At 42.4% G+C, this 21,504-nt stretch overlaps 1 long non-coding RNA gene across 1 annotated transcript; it reads left to right on the plus strand.

Moving 5' to 3' along the window:
- Positions 1-347: 347 nt before the first annotated feature.
- Positions 348-1,922, plus strand: LOC146644379 (uncharacterized). The gene is made up of 3 exons (XR_014909399.1): positions 348-408; positions 1,494-1,586; positions 1,724-1,922. It is a non-coding gene; the product is annotated as an uncharacterized LOC146644379 (long non-coding RNA).
- Positions 1,923-21,504: the final 19,582 nt, after the last annotated feature.

Below are 21,504 nucleotides of genomic sequence, written 5' to 3' on the forward strand. Positions count from 1 at the left end.
TATATGGTCCAAATGTTGATGACCCCTCATTCTTCCACAGATTCTTTAGTGCACTCTCTGAACACCTCTAAGAAATGATACATTGATGTTGCTAGCATTATGTAAACGTTTTATGTTAAAATTAATGTCACCAATTGATTTTTAACTCTAAACACAAGGATATTGTTTTGATTTTAATTAATAACACAATATTTCAATACAACAAAATGCAGTACATTAAATCCAACGTAAAAAGTTCATTTAAAATGAACAGCACTTTAATTTGAAGAGGATTGTCCTAACTGGCTCTCCGTACTTCTCAGTTTGCACATGTGCAGTGTGGAAGTTTGAACAACTGCCATTTTCAACCGAAACTTGCATCATGCTCAGAAGCCTGGATAAAATCCATTGCCATTTGAGGATTATTTGGTAAGTACAACCATTTAAGGATGACAAATTTGGTTAATGTGTACTAAATGATAAACATCCGACATTTTCGGGAGTACTTCTGTATGTTTTATTTTAAAACAAATGATGTCTGGTAAAAAATTTTTTAGCATTCTAGCTTGTATGCCTCTCACAGGTGTTAGTAGTCAGGCATTTAACAAATATTATTGGGCCCACTTCGGTGTAATTTCCCAAAATGTTTTACGATTCATGTTAAGCTGCAACTTGCCTACTAAGAACTGCAGCTTTAAAATTACTCCCAACATCTACCGCGCATGCTCCCTGGTGTCAGTAATGAGCACCAGGAGCGCCAGCGATCCTATCCGTTTGAAGAATGAAATATATGTATAGTGTATTTTAGAAACATGCATCAAATAAGTTGCTACATTGTTTGAAGGAATTCTACCCCGTGTTGATATCTGGTTTAGTGTTAATATCAGTGATTAAAGTGTAAGACATGCATTTATCTTGTGTCATTAAAATGCAGCATTATGTGTAATACAGCTATATGTAATGCATTTAACTCCTTGTATCAGTTCCATTGATTATCAAAGTGACAATTTGTGTGTTCCCCCCTTCATTTTATGTTGGTCAGCTAGTTCTGTCTGTCAGTAGATGCAACAAAAGTGGCTCAGATGTGATTGTGGTTACTGGTATCTTTTATTGTAACTCTTGTTATCGTAATAAATACCAGAAAATATTGTGATAGGATTTTGAATCCATATTGCCGAGTTCTAATCTTCTATTTCATTTTAACATTTTTAGGGGTACAATTAATAATTATATTGTTGAACAGTCTAGAATTGATTAAAGCAAAAGTGAAAGCTTTCATGTATTGTCAAAATTGAAAAGCTTCTAGTTTTGTGTTCATATATTTGTTGATCTGACTCAGAAGAGTCAGTGCCTAACCAATCATTAACCTCACTGAATGTCACTAATGTGAGTTGTCAAACATTGTTTAATTACTCATCGCTAATCACTCATCTGTTAATATTTTTGACTTTGGTTTGGGAAGAGGTGGAAAAGAACCAAAATCTTGTCTCACATTGAGTTCTTATCTCCACCAGAATATCAGCATTGATGTTCGACGGGAATGCGTTCTAAAAACTATCTGTGTCTACTTAAATAAAAAGCCAGATGACCTGTTCAAGGAATTCTTGGTAAGTTAGAAAAGGGGAAAGATCAGTTTGTTTGTTTGTTTGTTTTTTAATTTGGGATAGTAAATTGAAGGTGGGCTCATTTGTTCATATGTATCTATATGCAATTAGCTTTTCCCCCCCTTTGTTTTCATTTTAAGGATGTGGATCTTAGTGCAAGAAGAGAAACGGAGCAGCTGACTTTAGGAGTCTGTGTTGTCAGACATGAAGGAGCAGACTCTGCAGATACACCTGAGGACATTGGTGTCATCATAGAAGGATACACTGTGCTGAAAGCTCTTAGTGATGTGGCAAAGGGGTGTGCCCTCCTGCTTGGACTAATCTACAGTCTAAATCTGAGGTACCCAAAACACCTGAAATACATATTTGAATTTCTTCAAAAGGTGCTGATGGAGTTGGATGGGAACAACTTATCCATGAATGTGCAAGTTCTGAAAAACAAACTGCTTGAGTGAAACAGCCTGCACTGAACTATAGAGGACACTGAACTGGTTACAAGATTCTCAAACCCATCTCCTTGCACTTTATAAACTGTTCAGTTTGAATTCCGCAAGAACTTCTGCAAGGCCTCGTACTTTTTGGCATGCTTTGTTCATGTTGAACTTTTACCACCATCCAGCTACATTGAACAAGACTGCTCCTAAGTTTGGACTTCATTTTAAGTTTTGGAAAAAAAAAAGTTTTTTTTAAATATGGACAAAAATGCCACTAAAATCATTTCTACTTGTTGTTTATAGGACTGTATTGTGAGTTTTCCATTGTACCCGAAGCAAGTTTAAATTAAGTCATGTTAATGTTAAAAATATTGGAATCACAACACTTTCCAGTTTTAATAACTTGATTTTAACATTCTGTATTATGTCTTCCTGTACTTAATATGCACTTGCATATATGTGAAGATATTTTTGTTTAGGAAAAAGGCATTGATCTAGAATTTTGAACAGCTCAAAGTTTGCTTCAGCACATTTTACACCAAGTGTTATTAAAGTTGGGTTAACTGAATAAAATTGTGTTTGATTTATTCAATTTACTTTAAATAGAGTAAGTAATTTAATCCTATAGTTTCAGTAGAGCTCGTTTAGGGTTAGTCAATTTATCAGATGTACTTAAAATTTGTTGTTCAAATTAAATGTGTCATACATTTTAGATTTCACTAACCTAGTTGTGTGGAACCGGTTGACATAACTGGGTGGAGTAAATGCAACATCTTATTTTATAGAGTAAGTAGGGCTTGTTTTGGTTGAGTAGATTTTATTTAGTGTTGTCAATTTAAGTCAACATGTTAGTTAGATCAACATTATGATATTTAGTTAATACAACACCATTCTTGTGATTTGCATTTAATTAGCCAAAGCTTGACAGATGTACTTAAAATTTGTTGTTCAAATTAAGTGTATCATACATTTTATATTTCACTAACCCAGTTATGTGGAACCGGTTGACATAACTGGGTGGAGTAAATGCAACATTTTATTTCTTAGAGTGTATAGATTGCACACTTGTTCTTGGGGGCGACCTCAGCATGGGACTAAATGAAGAAATGCATAGGCTCAGACTTTGTAAAATATTTTATAAAGTCTTTTATAAAGGAGTGGACTCTACGTTTAGACTATAATGGCACTCCTGGAACCTCAGCATTTGTTCTCTGGGAATCAGGGAAAGCTGTGATGAGAAGTAAAAAAAAAAATTCTTTCTCATCACATAAAAAGAAAGAAGAAAACAAAAATATTCAGGAGCTGGAAAAAAACCATTAAATCATTAGAAGAAGCCTACATGTCACACCAAGATCAGGAAATACTGAACAAAATACACAAAACAAGACTAGAATTAAATGAAATTATTAATAAAAAAAAAAACCTCAATTCCTAGTACAAAGACTTCGCTTGCAGAATTTTGAACGGAGTAACAAATCCGGTGGATTTCTAGCTAACCATCCATCCATCCATCTTCATCTGCTTTATCTGGGGCCCGGTCGCGGGGGCAGCAGCCTAAGCAGAGAAGCCCAGACCTCCCTCTCCCCAGCCACCTCCCCCAGCTTATCCGTGGGAACACCAAGGCATTCCCAGGCCCGCCGAGAGATATAATCTCTCCAGCGTGTCCTGGGTCTGCCCCGGGGCCTCCACCAACCCCAGGAGGCGCCCAGGAGGCATCCTTGTCAGATGCCTGAACCACCTCCTTTCAATGTGGAGGAGCAGCGGCTCTACTCTGAGCCCCTCCCGGATGGCCGAACTTCTCACAATATCTCTAAGGGAGAGGGTCAGCCACCCTTTGGAGGAAGCTCATTTCCGCCGCTTGTATCTGCGATCTCATTCTTTCGGTCACTACCCACAGCTCGTGGCCATAGGTGAGGGTAGGGACGTAGATCGACCGGTAAATTGAGAGCTTTGCTTTTACACTCAGATACTCCTCCACTTGGGGCAGGAACTCATCCCCAACCCTGGGTTCTAGCTAACCAGTTAAAAATAAAGAAAGAAAAAACAACCATATGTGCTGTTAAAGATTTATCTGGGAACATAATATATGACCTTGAAAGAATAAACATTTTTAGGAATTTCTATGAAACTTTATATTCACCACAAATAAACCCATCTCAAAATGAAATCAATGATCAATTTATTGACATCGTAATTACCCCATATGGAAAAGAAATAGTAAAAACTTATAAAAGACTTTCATAAGATATGGCCTACTTCTTATAGTGAATCATATAAGGCTTATATGATTTACTCATGAAAGTGGCCACTTTCTCATTACTTTCATATATTGTTTTAGGAAGTATCCAAAACATGCAAGTTTCATTTATCGGATTTATCAGTGGATCTTATATCTCAGCGGTCCCCAACCTTTGTTGCGCCATGGACCGGTTTATGCCTGACAATATTTTCACGGACCAGCCTTTAAGGTGTCGCGGATAAATACAACAAAATAAAACTAGTACCGGTACTGAAAAAAAGAAGATTTATTAATAACACACGTGAAAACCCCCGGGAAAACAGAGTTAACGATAAAAACAATAACAAAATAACACTGAAAACCGATAAAAACCCTGAAAACCAAAGCCTCAACTCTTGCGGCCCGGTACCAAACGACTCATGGACCGGTACCGGTCCGAGGCCCGGGGGTTGGGGGCCGCTGTTATATCTGTTTTCACTCTTGTATGCTTTTCATTCAAGTTTCACACAAGACAGATATAAACTTTATAAGATTTATATATATCTTTTCCATATGGGACTAGACAGTCAAGCAATGGCACTGGATTGGCCACTGACACCAGGTGAACTCCAGGAAGCTCTGATAAGTATGCCCAATAATAAGGCTCCAGGTCTGGATGGATTTCCAGCAGAATTATACAAAGAATTCTGGACAATTCTGGCACCAGTATTCCAGAGAATATTGCAGGAAATCAAGGAAAATGACAGACTACCACCAAATATGAACTATGCCAATATTAGTCTCCTGCTAACACCAGGCAAAGACTCTGTATTTCCCTCAAGCTATCGTCCAATATCCCTTATAAATGTATAACTGCAGTCGGGAAATATAAAATATTTAGGTATCAATATCTCTCCTAAGCTTGCAGAATTAACCAAATTAAACCACATCCCACTTTTAAAGACAGTAGAAGGCGATCTGGCTAGATGGAAATGTCTACCATATCACTCATGGGAAGGGTTGCTGCTATAAAAATGGTCTTGCCAAAAATAAATTTATCTTCAATGATCCCGAACAAACCATCATCAGATTGATTCAGATCTCTAGACTCGTATATTTCTAAATTCCTTTGGAAAGATAAACCCCTGCATATAAGCTTAAAAACACTACAAAGAACCAAGGACAAAGGAGGATCTGCCTAACTTTAATCACTACTTTTTGGCCAACAGGCTTCAGTTCATTAAAACATACCTTCTTAGATGAGTCTTTGCTAGATGTAGACCAGGCACTTTGCAATAATCTAGAAATGTCAGACCTACCATTTATCAGCTCAAACGTCAAACAACATGAATGCTTCTCTGACAGCATGGTGGGAGTTTCTAAAAATAATGGAGTCTTCATTAATCCCATGCAAATGTACACCTATCTGGAATAACGCTGACATACTACAAAACAATAATATGATTAATTTTCCAGATTGGAGTTGTAAAGGAATTCAATACTTGGAACATGTATTAGAAGGAACAGACTTTATTCCGTTTGACAGACTAGTTATACAATATGGGGTCAACAAGAAAAGATTTTTAGAATATCGACAAATTAAGTCCATAGTAAAAAAAGAAATTCAAACTGGGTCCACTTGAATTACAAACACCACCAAGTGTGGTACAATTTCTTACTCTTAAATCCCCCAAATAATTGTTTAAAATATACAGAACACTTTCTAAAATAGATGAAACAATATCTCTTCCTATTGCTAAATGGGAAGCGGATTTATCGATCAGCTTAGACCTAAACCTTTGGTCTCAGATATGCTTAAAAACCTTTCAATTGATTAGAAATCTTAGTCTGCAATTAATACAATACAAAATACTACACAGAGTGCACTATACTGGTCATCGGATGTTCCAGACGGGCCTTACGTCTTCCAACAACTGCTCACACTGTCAAGGCAATACACCGGACAATTACATCCACACTCTTTGGTTTTGTGCCAAGTTTTGGCGCGAGATATGTGAAGACTTATCAAAGTGTCTGAAATATAAAATTCCAACCTTCCCTTGTGCTTGTTGGGCAAATGTTGTTGCTACAGAAACTAATACAGTCCACATGGTTTTTACTGCCATCTGCATTGCCAAGAAAATGGTCCTCATGAACTGGAAAAATAAAAATAATCTTAATTCTAGCCAATATAGAAACCCTCTAATAGATCACATTAGTCTTGATACAGCCTCTGCCACCACATTAGATCGATCCCTCTGGGCTCCTTTGATCGGCTCTGTCACCTAGCGAGGGTGGGGGGGTCGTGGTTTGGTCCTACCTTCGCTATTGTGGTTGGTGTGGAGGTAGGGACGGGCTTAGGGCATCTGGAGAGTCCCTAGGGACGTCATCCCTGGAGGGCTTAACCTGGCTCACTCCCAGTGGCTGCTTGGCGGGGCCTGGCGCCCGTGGCTTGGTCAGACCTCTTCAGGGGGGCAGGGGGCCCTCAGGCCTCCGGTCTCTGGGCTTGCGGCTCGGTTAACTCTGGTGCAGCTGGCTGCTGGCAGAGCCTGCAGGCACGCCACTGCAACCCCCACTGGCTTCTGCTCCGTGACTGCTGGGTGACCCCACGCCTGGGGCTCTCCTCAGCTCTTCCAATGAGGGTGGCACGGATGCCCCTCTGGTGGTCCTTCTTGGGCTCTCGCACTCTGGGGACTCTGGATGTCTGGGGCGTGGATCTCCTCCATGCCTGCTCCATTCCCTAGTGGACGGGGCTATGGCTCCCCACACCTTCAAGCAGATCAATACAAGCAGAAACCTTTTGAATACAAGTGTGCTGATCCACACAGGTGTGCACACAGGTGTGCACATGGGTGTTCAATGTTCATAGACACAAACTACACCTTTCTTGGCTGCTACCTCAAAGCACATTGTGCGCTGTCGGTCCTGCGTGCTGCACAACGACATTCGTTATTTTGTATTTACTATTATTTTCACTTATCTAGATTAATGCGATGGTGTTGTGTTTATTATGTTGCTCATTTTTTGCTTGTTTTCTCCTTTTTTCTTTTTTTTTTTCTTTCAATAGGTGACCTGGGAGATGTTTTTCTTTTTAAGTGCTCTTTCTCACTGTCCCTCTTCCCCTCTGTGTTTCTTTTCCTTCATCTTTCTTTCTCCCTTTCCTATCCCCCAGCCATGTCAGTCCCATCTGTAATAACTGAAAAAAAAACATGAGATAAAATAAATAACAACAACAAAGGTCAATCCAATGGACCAATATGGCAAGGCCATGATGATCCACTTGGTAAAGTAAATCCGTCGGGTGTCTTTGTGGCCTTCAGACAACAATTCTGACGGCTAAAGAACCAAACAGGACAGGTAAAAAGAAAAAAAAAATGTTGTTTCTCTTCCAAAGGTTGTATTATAGAAATGATCCAAAACATAAAGAACGATCTCAAATTTTTCAAATGTTCAAGGAAAAAGGGGGAATTTGTGAAAAGAAAGGTAAATGCTCCAAGGTCCAACCCATTAGGTCTTTGTACTACAGACAAATATTAGTTGGAACAGGATTTAGAGGCTGCTAAATGATGGTCTGGAGTAATCCCAGGCTAAGCCATGGATGTTTGTGCAGCTGAACCTGCAGAAGCTAGACAGAGAGAGTGAAACTTTGACCTAGTATGCAAATCTATAGATTTGCTGTTTCACAGGAGTACTGCAAATAATGCCTTATTTCACTGCTGCAGGAATTTTGTATCCAAAATTTTGGAACATTATAATTTCCCCAAAATCTCTCAGTATATATGATGTGATGAATTTCTGTTCAGTATTTAACTTACACTGGTATTGGTTAAAATATAACTAAAGCCCCACCAGGTCTAATTTAACAAGGACATACTAGTAACAAATGGCCTACTAGAAAAGGCAAAACAGTTCAGGTGGCCTACCTCTAACCCCTTGATGGAAACGCAGCAGCTCCGGCGGGCGGCCACAGGTCCGGCAGCAGCGGCAAAACGGTTCTGGTGGCCTGCCACGGGTCCGGTGGCAGCAGCGGCGCTGCTCCTCCGGCGGCCTGCCCCGGGTCCGATGGCAACGGCGCTGCTCCGTTGAGCAACAGCGAGGTGTGGCACATGGCCTATGACGCGCTGGTCGCTGACATGAACGCACTGGACGTGGATGGCATGGAGGGCGCGCTAGACGTGGGTGGCGTAGAGGGCGCGCTAGACGTGGGCGGCGTGGATGGCGTGGAGGGCGCGTTAGACATGGAGGTCCCTCCGGCTCGCTGACCTCCGGCTTCGGCTGAGCGGGTCCCTCCGGCTCGCCGAGATCTTCCGCTGGCAGCACGGGCTCCTCCCGCTTGCCGAGGTCTTCCGCTGGCAACGCCGGTCCCTCCGGTTCGTTGAACTCCTCAGCTGGTGGCACGCTGAGCTCCGGCTCCTGCTCGCTGAGCTCCAGCTCCGGCTCCCGCTCGCTGAGCTCCACCGGCTGCGGCGCGGGCTCCTCCCGCTCGCTGAGCTCCACCGGCTGCGGCGCGGGCTCCTCCCGCTCGGTGAGCTCCTCACCTGGCGGTGATGACGGCGACACGGCAGCAGCAGGCAGTGGATGTGGAGGTAGAGCAGTGGATGCGGACGATGGAACGGATGACAGTTGAGCGACTAGCTGGGCGGCAGACAGAATAGGGGGTGATATGTCTAACATGAAGGGTGGAGAGGAGAACAATGTTACCGCTGGCTCAGCAATTTCCAGGGGGCCAGAGGCAACTGAGGCCTCCAGTTCAGCCTCTGGGGAAGCCCTGGGGAGAATCTCAGTCTCCCGATTGTCTGTAGTGGCAGGCTCATGTTCTTGCACCGGGTCCTGTAACAAATCAACAGCCACAAAAACAGCTTCAACTTGTGTATTAGCACAGTGCAGTGACTCCGAATTAACGGCTTCTGTCCAGTTAGCTGCCACACCAGCGCCTTCAGAGTTCACCATCTCAGAGCTAACTGGCTCAGAAATTAAGACTCCACATCCAGCACCCGAAAAACAATCATCACTACTCCTCACATTAATAAATGACCCAGAATTAGCTTCCGGCCCATCTCCACTCTCTTGCAATGCAGACCTTTTAAGCTTATCCTCCATTGTGAGCCCAGTTTTGTTGTTAACTGACTGGGCACTGTCCCTAGGTTTAGATGAAGCTATTTCTGTTTTCATAACAAAAACGTCTTTACTGAAAACAGAGTCCGTTTCACTCACTGCGGCTCCTTGTGCGGTTAAAATGTAAAATGGTAAATGGCCTGTATTTATATAGCGCTTTACTAGTCCCTAAGGACCCCAAAGCGCTCTACATATCCAGTCATCCACCCATTCACACACACATTCACACACTGGTGATGGCAAGCTACATTATAGCCACAGCCACCCTGGGGCGCACTGACAGAGGTTAGTCCAGAGTCAGCTGGTTCTTCCGAAACCCCAGGAGTGAGGTGAGCTTCGATTTGACGAAGATGACTCTTTCGTGATGGCGGGGCAAATGAACCTGTCCCCTGTTCATCTGTGACTGGATTAATTAAAATTTAAAGTTTACTCACTGTGGTGACCAGCACTGCCAGTCTTTGGTCTGCCGACACAGAGGCCATTGAAGGAGTGAGAGGAGATGGAGTAGGGTGCCGTCTTCCTTGCAGTGGAGGGTCCAATAAGTGAGCAGCAAGCAGCGGTAGGAAAACCCTCTGCCTATTAAGAAAAAACCAGGCAGCAAGGGCTGCCAGGGAGGCAGCCGCATCCTCCTTGCCCGGACAGCCCAAACCAAACAGTTCAAAGCTAGAGCTTGCCCTCAGCACAGTTATAATTTGAATTAGTTTTGCAATGTCCAGAAAGTTCATAGAGAAGGTAGAGGAGAGGTAATTGTCAAAAAACACTACCTGTATGTGTCTTTTGTGTGGATCAACAGCCCGAATTACGCTTCGGCAGTAACCCCACAGCTGTGTGAATGATCCCTCCTCCATGGCGACTCCCGAGTCTGCTTGGTCCATGGTGGTTGGTGGAATTATTCTGTCACCTCCCTCCTGAACCTCTCCGAAAAGTCCGCTGGGTCCGTCTGGCAGGATCGTTCTGTCACGGTCTGGCTGGCAGACCATGGGGGATGTTGGAGAAAGGACCCAAACGCTGGACTTAGTGGAATGAGCAGTGGGTTTATTTACAGTGAGGTAAATGTACACCACACAATAAATCTCCAAAGTGCTCCCTCGACTCCCGTGACGTGTCTTCTCCTAAGTGCTGGTATTTCGTGCTCTCGGCCCCTGTGCCTTCGCACACCCCGTGTGTCTTGCAGTCCTGTGTTCCGCTGTCCTCCTGAGGAAAAACAACAGACAGCCGTTATGGCACCAACTCCAGCAGGCATACTCTGAACAGCACTTTAAACACTGACATGGAGTCTAACTCAAGGATCCTGCGCCGGAGGAAGCTCCATCGCTCTGTTAAGTAGCGCCCCCGACGGGCCTGATCAGAGGCAGGTGTGTGGGAACCTAGGCATGACCAGCAGCTGGCAGGGCCACGCCCATCAGGCCTGCAGGTGGCTGTCCTTCATCCTCCAGCCACACACACACGTACACACACCAGCATGGAACACAAGAGCACAGTGCAGCAAACATACATCTAATAATAATAATAATAATAATAATAATAATAATAAAGGTCCACACTATTCACGGACCCCGAGTCCCCGGAACCGGGTCGGTGACACTGGTTCATGACCCAGATGCAACATCATCAATCTTGGATGTCTTCCCTCATTTCCTTGATACACCTGTGTTGGTGAGTACATTTATGGACATGAATGTCCATAAATGTACTCATGTCTAAAAACTAAAGATAACATTTTGCCAGAACACTCAAGTAACCATTATTTGGTTGCTGTTTTGCCTTATTAACCTTCCTGCCTTCTTGGGACCTTTTTGTGCCACTGCTATGTGTTAAATGGCTGCCATTTCCACTGTGTTCAGTGGAATATAACCAAACTTGCCACAGGATAGTTTTTACCTGTCAATGTTAATATTCCAGTGTGAATTCCTTAAATCAGCCTAAAATGGCTGAGCAGCAGAAATCCCCACACCCATCACCCTGGGGACCATTTTCTGCCCATTGACTTCCATTATAAATGCTATTTTTCAACCCCAAATTATCATCATATGATTTTATTTTTTCTTCTTTTCTTGGATGTCAATGAAGACTCAGGGCCTTGAAGTTTTAATTTTTAAATTGCAAAAAAAATGCAAAAAAAATAATGGCAGGTCAAAATGTATGTTGGTGCCAATCTTTGGTCCATCTAAAGGCCTACTTATAATGACAATCACATATTACTTCAACTGGTTTTTTGTGGAAATATTTAGTTTCGTTTTTTGGTTTTTGGGGCTTATAACACAGGGCGCTCATGTAATAACACTGGGATTTGAAGGGTTAAAACAACGAAAATATAATTAAAACTTTACATGAATATTTCAGGGAGAAGTAGTTTTACAAGGTTGGCTAATTTAAAGTGGAATAAAATATGGATATATGGTCTTTTTATGGCGTGGCTGAGAATGGTCCCTAGGGTGATGGGTGTGAGTTTTTTAAAGGATGGCAGGAGGGTTAAAAGATTTATCAGGATTTTGCAATGACGCTTGGAGCTGAAGCCTCTGGAAGATTTCTTACAAAGTGGCCATCGTATTAATAGATATCAATTGAGTTTGAAGTATTTTTTTAGTACAGAATATTTGTACTTTTACTTCCTTTTAAGCTCCGCCTCCAAACATTGCATGCACAACAGCTTCTTTGTGCGTGTGGCGTGGGTTTTACATGCACAGAATGTAATTGTGCCCGTGAAATGAAATTATTTTCTCGGATTATGTTTTTTCTCATGCACGACAGTTACATTTGTGCATTCATTACAGTGCAGCTACTTTGAGCTGCAGTGATTTCTAAGGTTTCATATATCAAGTTCAGAGAAAGTAACTGCAAAGTTAGGGAGTCTGATTTCCTTATCAATACCGATTATCAATTCCTCATCCATTCTCATTGGGTTCTCACTGGCTTTGAGAGTCACTACTATGGCTAAGGAGCATATCAAAGACATTACATTTGTGCAAATTAATTGCATGCTGTGTGGTCAAATGTTTGTTGTGTTATTTTCCTCCAACTATATTCAACTGCATGTTGGAGGTATAGGAAATACCTCCAACATGCTAAAAGTAATAATCAACAAAATTAATACATTACTTTTGTTACGTAAAGAGCGTTGAGGTCATTGTTTAACAAGAGTATTACACATATTACACACCTTTCTTAAAATTAATGAGTGCGTTGTAGCTTATTACACTATTCGTTACATAACTTTAGCATTTGTCTGTGAAATGACCTGACTGTCTCATAATTACCGTTACCAACAAAACTCCCTATCCTAATAAGGAAAGACATATGATATTTCCTCCTCCCACATACAAACTGAAATCAGCTGACTGTAGCGCAAATGGAACTGATAAGCAGGATCGATAGGCAAACAGACAAACAATTCCAAGGAACTGAACTTCTTGGAACCAGTTTTTGTAGAGGGTGGTTTACACTGTTTATTTTTCTTCCTTCATCTTATAAGGAGTTGTGCATGGATTACCCTTACCACCACCCATGATGGGGGCTTACTGCCACACAACTGTAGCTCATTTGTATCATCAGCGCTGTGTACTTACAAAACAGCGTTGGCTGTGATTAAGATTGTTTCCCTGATAGAATTACCTGCCTCCTGCCTTTCTTTTAAGTCAACCTTTCTGGAGTTCAGCACTATAGCCAGATATTCAAAGCGCACAACCTCAAATCCTGTTACTACTTGTGGAAAAAAATGATCTGAAAATCACCTGCCTCGACCAAACATCCTCAGCCTCCTTTGGAGCTTTCCATTCACCACTCCCAAGTAAGAACTCAAAGACAATTCTTTCTGAGCCATTGTAGTCTCCTTTCCTCTGCCAGTCATTGCCCTCTTAGAGCCTCTCAGAATGCCAAATTAGAATTGAGCTCTCACACAGCCATTAACCTATCTTGTTAACTTTGTAAATAAACCTTTTTCACTCCATTATCAGAGTTAGCTTTTTTTTCCCCCCACAGTGAAATTATGACAGTGTCAGTATTTAATAAAAACTATGCCAAATGCAGAAACAGCATATGGAAAAACTAAGTACAGTTGGGTTCATTTTGAGTGAGGGAAGACAAATATGCTCCAATTATAAGTTTTCACAATTCATTATCAAAACAGAATTTCAAATTTGTTTTACATGGCACCATGGACCTCCTCTCTCTTGCTCAGAGACAAAATGCTACCACTCCCAGTCAGTAAACAGTTTTTATTATGTGGATACTAAGGTAATTGGTTAAAGTTGGAGGAAAGCCACAGTTCTCCTTATTTGGCTGAGATCCAGCACTTTGGCTCACATTTCTTCTTCTACAGCTTTCTGATCATCTCCTTATTTGGAGATGACCCTTCGGCTGGTATTGCTCCCATTACCATGGCAACCATTTCTTGTCCTCCAGTCAGGCCTGTAGAGTAAAAGACAGGGTATAGAGTGCATGCCATAAGAGCAGATTTATGTTTGAGGCCACATTCTTGTGAGCAGGTTGTGAGGAAGTGTTGTGTCTGTTAGTATCAGAGTGAATTCAAAACTCTTCTACAATACACTGTGTGCAGTAAAAGACAAAACACAAATATGTGATGCTAATTATGGGATATTAGCCTTAAAGATAAAAATTAATTCCAACAGTACATCCATGTTTCAGTAGTTTAGCTGTAATAACTTGAGGCACTGTATAACTTTAGTCTCTCATGTTGTTATGGACAAATTCTGGCCCACTCATACTGACAAATTAGTTTAAATTTGTTAACATTTGTAAACATTCATTTAAGCACAGCTCTGTAACTATTCTATTCACAGCAAACTAGCACACATATTTGGTATAAGTCATTTGTGTTGATATGCTGTTCGGTTTTTACTAATTGTGTTGCTTGATTGGAAAACATCTCTGATTGATCGTGTCCAAAGCACATATTTTGAGTAGTCCTGTGGATTGCTCCGACCACTTACAACTGTAAGTGGTCTGGCCTTCTCAAGTACTAAGCAAGTTGTGGACCCAAATGCAGGCTCATAGACCCAAGACAAAAGGTAAAATGCACCTGTAAATTCAGGTGCAAATTCACAAGGCAGGAGAACTAAGGAAAACTCAAGGCCTAAATACACGTATGGGGCAGTCAGGAAGATGGAAAACACCGGGGAACACAGCTGAACCTAATTGGGGAAAACAAGACAAGGAAAGAGAAACTAAATAAAACACACACACACACACACACACACACACACGACAAGAGAGTGGCAAAATAAACAGGATATACCAAAACAGGATAAGTCTATGTAATTGTATTACCTAAGACACAGAAGACACAGATAGGCATTAAAAACTTAAACTCGGGGCATTAACAATAAATAACTGAGGTTATAAAGTTCAAAAGAAAACAATCAAAGCTGAAAACCAAACAGGAAAAAGAAAAGATAGATTACTAACTATCTTGAATGTTTTCCACTTGTGGATAATCTTTCTCACTGTAGAATAACATTCTTCAGATTGTTCGGAAATGGCCTTAGAACAACTCCCAGATTAATGGACAGCAACGTTAGCTTCTTTAAAAATCCTTGCTAATGTGCTTCTCCTTGGAATCCTGTTAACATACACCTGAATATTCCAGACCTGCAAACACCCAAAACTTCTAGTTTTATAGAGGTGCTCACACTAGCTGATAAGTTAATTATATGCATTCAATTAGCAACATCTGGATGCTATTTATCCTCTTCATTCCCACAGAAGCATTAAGGGTGCACAGCGTTTTTCACATGCATATTTGTAAGATTGTCCGGTATTCACGACACGTAGTACTTAGGGATTGTTGAATGTGTTGACTTGCCATTTTTTATTCCTCTTCCTGTATGTCTGGCTAGAATAGTAATAAATTTTTTAGTCATATACAAATTCACCCTTGGTTAGTGTGACTCCTTACAGTGGTAGCAATTTGCACACACCTGCTGATTTTGAGAGGTGAATGGTACATCTGTTCAGGGAAATGCCAGGATGCGCAGCACAAAGCTTGCATTTGTCACAGATAGACTTTCTTTCTATAGCTGTGAGCCAAAGGAGTCTCCACTGGAATTGCAGCACCAGAGCTGTCACTCTCAAAGCTCCAGGGAAGTAGAACCAAAGGAATGTCTCATGTGCAATTTTTTTGAGGCCATAAAACCAGTCTCTCACTCTTTTTGCTTCCTTTTCTACCATTGCTATATGAAGTGGTCTTTCGCTGCTCAGCTTTCCATACAGAGCTGAAAGACAGATGAGACACACACACACACACACACACACACACACACACACACACACACACACACACACACACACACACACACACACATTGGTTTTTTTTTATTGTTCAACTAAATTTTGAATAATTTCAGTTGTTCAGACAGCAAGTAATACGGCATTCTTAAAATTTGTGCAGATAAACAATGAATTAACCCATAAACTCAAATGGAGCCAACGCTAGCTTGTCAAAACAACAAGTCAGGTCTCTTAATATAGACGATGGCTGGCATGATAAGAACATAAGGATGACAGGAGAAACAGGGACAAACAGGTATGTAGTAGAACTCCTGCATTGGGGCTGGGGTCCAGTGGGTCCCAACGCAAATCTCGTAGGAGCGGGCAGTTTCAAGGTTGCCATGGGTGGAAGTGGACAGTTTTAAGGTTGCTACAAGGGGGAGTGGTTGGCTAAAGTAGACAGAGAATGTTAGCTAAAACTAAACTAAGGAAAAGACTGGAAAATCAAATATTTGGAAAGTTTAAAAGTGATACAAACCAAGAAGGTATAGAGTTAGACTTTGAGTATTGTGAGAAAAGTGCTTGTGCATTTCAATATTTTCAGTCATATGATGGACTCGCTACACTGGTGGGCAAAACATTATTCCATCATGACCACAAATAGCTGACAGTCAGCAGTTCACCTGTCTTAAGCCAAGATTACTTGGACCATCTGTCCATGGAAGAAAAATGAAGATATGAAGAGAAACTACAAATTTTGGGGACTTGTGATGCATATTCTGCTCTGGCGGCTTTCAGAATCAGAATACTTTAATAATTATTTAAACGTTTGCAACTAGCAATAATCAGATCTCACTAGAACTTCGTAGACTATGAAATTGCCTCTGTGATGCATATTCTGCTCTGGCAGCTTTATTTAAATCCCTAAAAGTAGTGATGTCTCCCTCTCACCTTACTCTGCTACCAGAAAAAATGCTTTCAAAAAACGGACAGCTACATGTATTTTTGATCTGGATGGGTAAATAATACTGCCTTGTATCAGGTGAAGAACAGATAATTGTTAATATGCTACATAGCTAGCTTAATAAACTAAATAAACTACCATATATATATATTACATTTTTTTGAGTTGACAATTACTGTATGGGGCTAGAAAAGTTCCAGTAGTGTTAATTTGTCACATTATTGTCATGCCACAAGAGTAAAGGTGACTGGGTATTTTCTGATGTTGGGTAAATTATGCCTACAGTTTAAATAGGCCACAATTGACAGCCAGAGTTGCGGTGAAGAAGCAGGGATTGGTGCTAACCCTAACCCTGTAAGGCGGGTATAAGGTGCTCACATGTTGGTGTCATACTCTACTGTCTTCTGGGAGATGTAAATAAATTAGTGCATCCAATAGCACAGCAACTACCTGGGATTTTGTCCAAGTTACATTCAAAGATGTATGAAGGATGGCTGGAGGGCAAAGGACTGCAGAACAGGTGGGCGTGTCCCATTAGCTCTGACTTCATGTGAAAGCTATGAATAACAATGACTTTGTTGGTGTGGGGAGGATTGGACAGAGATATTGCAGCAGCGGGCAGGAGTGACACAGACAGTGGGAGTGGGTAGTAATGGTCAGATATTCAGTGGGAGTGGACAAGAGTGGGATTAGTGGGATTAGATAGTCCCGCACAGGGCTCCAGTATGTAGCCTTTGGTAAACAAATACTATAAAGTATGTTTTTAATATAAGTAGTATTTATTTTTTAAATACTAAGTTTTAGTTTTACAAACATTATCAGATTGCCAGGAATACTGAAAGATAATATTTGTCATTTTTTAAAAGCAAAACAGAGTTATTGTGTCATGAGACGCTGTGTGCAGGCAGGAGGTGAGGACTCAAAATGCAGGACTCGCAACAGCGCAGACGGCGCAGGACACTGAAGACTGAGCTGCTAAAGGCGACTGAACAGGTGCCAACTGAGCTGCAGGCTGTAGTGATGATTGGAGTGGATGTAAGACAGGCGGTGGTGTAGATTCCCCTGAGCCACTCCCACCTGAGTAGTGGGTATGGGTGCGGAGGTTAGCTGTGTCCTGGAGAACCTCACCTTGGGGGTTGGCGCAGGTTCTGGCAGCAACTGGGCAGCTGCTGTCTCCACCCGAGGAGCTGATACGGGTGCAGGGGGCCAGCAGAGCCTCAGCCGGCCTGGAAACCGGAGCAGGGACCAGCTGGGCGCCAGCCCCCCTCACCTGGGAAACTGAGACAGGTGCAGGGGAGTGCTGGGTCGCAGCTGTCCCGAGAACTAGAGCACAACTTGTCTGAGAGGCGGGCTCAGAAAGAACAGTCTGTAAGAGATTAATTCCCTGCGCTGAGAGAGCAGATGAAAAACAGTGCTCTGACTCCACAGATTCAGGTGTGCTAAGGCTGTAGCTTACAGGTACTAAAGCATCACATTCAGGGTTTACAAACTCTAGAGACGTGTACACCAACAGTCTTTGAGCTTCTTTCTTCTGAGCAAACCCTGTTTTATACTGAGCGCCATGTTCTGCCACTGTTTCCCGGCACACTCTGTCCGTTGCTGCGGCTTCGGCACAGAAGACGTTGTCTGCTAACTCCCGTGCTCGTATTGTCTCCTGGGCTTTCTGCAGCCCATTAATTAGGCCTGAGAATCCCGAGAGCAGATGAAGATGAGAATTGCCTCGATGGTATTAATTCCAACAGCCATAGTTCTAGTGTCCGAGGCGTCGGTGACTCGTGTCCACAGGCTTAAGATGCGGGCCAGATTGCTTTCTCGGGCCGAGCCTGCTGAGTCCATGTCGTGGTCGCGTCGTTCTGTCATGAAACGCTGTGTGCAGGCAGGAGGTGAGGACTCAAAATGCAGGACTCACAACACGGGAATGAAGTCAAAAGGGCAGTTTATTGTAGACTCAGGTTATATTTTCCCAGTCTAGTTTAGTTCATCATTACTTGTATGATTTTCCTAACATTCCACATAAATGATGTGCACTTTTGGACAAATACATTTACTGTACAAACATTTCTTTCGTTATTATTCAGATTGTTACACATTCCGTAACCATACCTTTCAGTTGGTTACAGCAAAACACACGGGGAAATACAGAGCCATGAACACGACATTGGAAACAGGGAAACAGAGGCTTAAATATGCAATACAAAGACAAGGGAACAGGAAACACATGGGGAACACAGCTGAGACAAATAAACATAATGAGACAGAGGAAGCAAAACTAAACACACTGAACATCGAACACAAGACTGTCAAAATAAAACAGGAACACAAAGATGAAAACTCACAGCATGACACGGGAACAGGCAAGGGGAACAACACACGAACACGACAAAGAGGGCAAGGGAGAGCGAGTGGGGAATGTGCGGGAGAGAGTGAGGGAGAAACACGAGGGTGAGGGAGCACAAGAGAGAGATGTGACGGGCTGGGGAAACATGGGAGTGAACACAAGGAAGGAAAACAAGACACACAGAGAGAGGTTTTCCTTCCCACTGTCGCCAAAGTGCTTGCTCATAGGGGACCATATGATTGTTGGGTTTTTTTTTCTCTGTATGTATTATTGTATTGTAGGGAGCACTTTGGTGACAGTGGGAAGAAAAAAACCCTTTTAACAGGAAGAGACCTCCAGCAGAACCAGGCTCAGGTAGGGGCGGGGCCATCTGCTGTGATTAGTTGGAGTGAAAGAAGGAAGACAGAATAAAAGGCATGCTGTGGAAGAGAGCCAGAGATTAATAACAACTATGATTCAATGCAGAGAGCTCTATTAACACAGTGAGTGAGAAAGGTGACTGAAAAAGAAAAACTCAATGTATCATGGGAATCCCCCAGCAAACTACACCTATTGCAGCGTAACTAAGGGAGGATGAATATCATCTTGAATATCAAGATGGCAGATAATCGCAGGCTTCCCCAACCTTATAAACAGTACCTTTGCACAATGACTGAATCTAGCATCACTGACACAGAATGGGCTGTGAGGTCAGTTTCTTGATCATTAACCCTTTCATGCATGAATTATGACGACCTCAATCAGGATTTTTCCTTAAGTACTTTTATTCATCTTTAGCCATGAAAAAAAGATTTTTGAACTTGATTTTTTAAGCATGTACTTTTCAAAGAGTTTTTTACATATCAACTTATGTGGACAACCACTTAGGTGGACAACTGATGTGTATGGAGGGACAAATCAGTGTCCAATGTTTTATGTGCAAGTATACCATTGGCCAAAATCGGTGAAACTGGGGAACCCATGGCACACCCATGTTTCTGCCTGTTGTACTGATGCTTGTACAGTGGGGCAAAAAAGTATTTAGTCAGCCACCGATTGTGCAAGTTCCCCCACCTAAAATGATGACAGAGGTCAGTAATTTGCACCAGAGGTACACTTCAACTGTGAGAGACAGAATGTGAAAAAAAAATCCATGAATCCACATGGTAGGATTTGTAAATAATTTATTCGTAAATCAGGGTGGAAAATAAGTATTTGGTCAATAACAAAAATACAACTCAATACTTTGTAACATAACCTTTGTTGGCAATAACAGAGGTCAAACGTTTACTATAGGTCTTTACCAGGTTTGCACACACAGTAGCTGGTATTTTGGCCCATTCCTCCATGCAGATCTTCTCGAGAGCAGTGATGTTTTGGGGCTGTCGCCGAGCAACACGGACTTTCAACTCCCGCCACAGATTTTCTATGGGGTTGAGGTCTGGAGACTGGCTAGGCCACTCCAGGACTTTCAAATGCTTCTTTTTTTTTTTTTTTTTTTTTTTTTTTTTTGGAAGTGACATCAGAAACAGCAGCATGTGACATCACGTGATGGCGGAGCTTCAGTTCATCCTTTGTCATCCTTTTTTTTTTTTTTTTTTTTTTTTTAATAGGACAGGGGGAAAGAATGAAAGAAAGAGGGGGAGAGGAAGAAAGAAAACCAAAGGGGAGAAGAGACGGTGAGAAGGGGGGGAAGAGAGAAAAAAAAAAAAAAAAAAAACTCCTGGGTCACCTGTATGGAGAGAAAGAAAAACAAAAAAAAACAGGGGAGACAGCAAACAACAAAGAGCAACATAATAATAATAAAAAAAAAGCACCATCACAATAAACTAGCTAGTCATAGATATCAATAGTTACTAAATAGTAAACGATATTGTGCAGCACGCAAGATAGACAGCGCACAGTGTGCTTTGAGGCAGCAGCCAAGAAAGCTGTAGTCCGCATCTGTGAATACCCATGTGTACACCTGTGTGCATACCTGTGTGGATCAGCATGCTTGCATTCCAAAGGTTTCTCCATGTAATGATCTGCTAGAGAGTGTGGGGAGCCACAGCCCTGTCCTCTATGGTATCAAGCAGGTATGGAGGAGATCAAAACTCCAGACATCCAGAAGCCCCAGGAACACAAGAGACCAAGGAAGACCCACAGAGGGGCAGCCGCGCCACTGTCCCAGTAAGAGCTAAGGAGAGTCCCAGATGAGAGCTCATTCAGCAGCCGCGGAGCAGAAGCCAGGGGGAGTTGCAGTGACGCGCCCGTGAGCTCCGCCGGCAGCCAGCTGTGCCTGAGTGACCGAGCCCCAGGCCAAGAGGCCGGGGGCACCCCACCTCCAAAGTGGCCCGAGCGAGCCCCAATAAGCGGCCGCCAAGGAGTGAGCCGGTGTGTACCCGGACGCCCACCCCCAGATACAAAGAACCACCAACGCACCGATACCTGAGGGAGTCCGCCACCGGCAGGGGAAGTGGTGGTGGGTGGAGATAGGCCTCCAAACCTTGGAGGGCCCGAGATGTCCCCAGAGAGGTGGCGTCTGATACCCAACCTGACATATAGACACAGACATACAGGCACACACAGACACAAACATCCATTCCCACCCTCATGCTCTCATATGTACTTCACACTCAACCGACGTGGAGACAGACATAAAGGGA

This window comes from Rhamphochromis longiceps, linkage group LG22 (assembly GCF_057381845.1).
Source record: "Rhamphochromis longiceps isolate RC_006_pf linkage group LG22, R_longiceps_female_GT1.1, whole genome shotgun sequence".
Lineage (NCBI taxonomy): Eukaryota > Metazoa > Chordata > Actinopteri > Cichliformes > Cichlidae > Rhamphochromis > Rhamphochromis longiceps.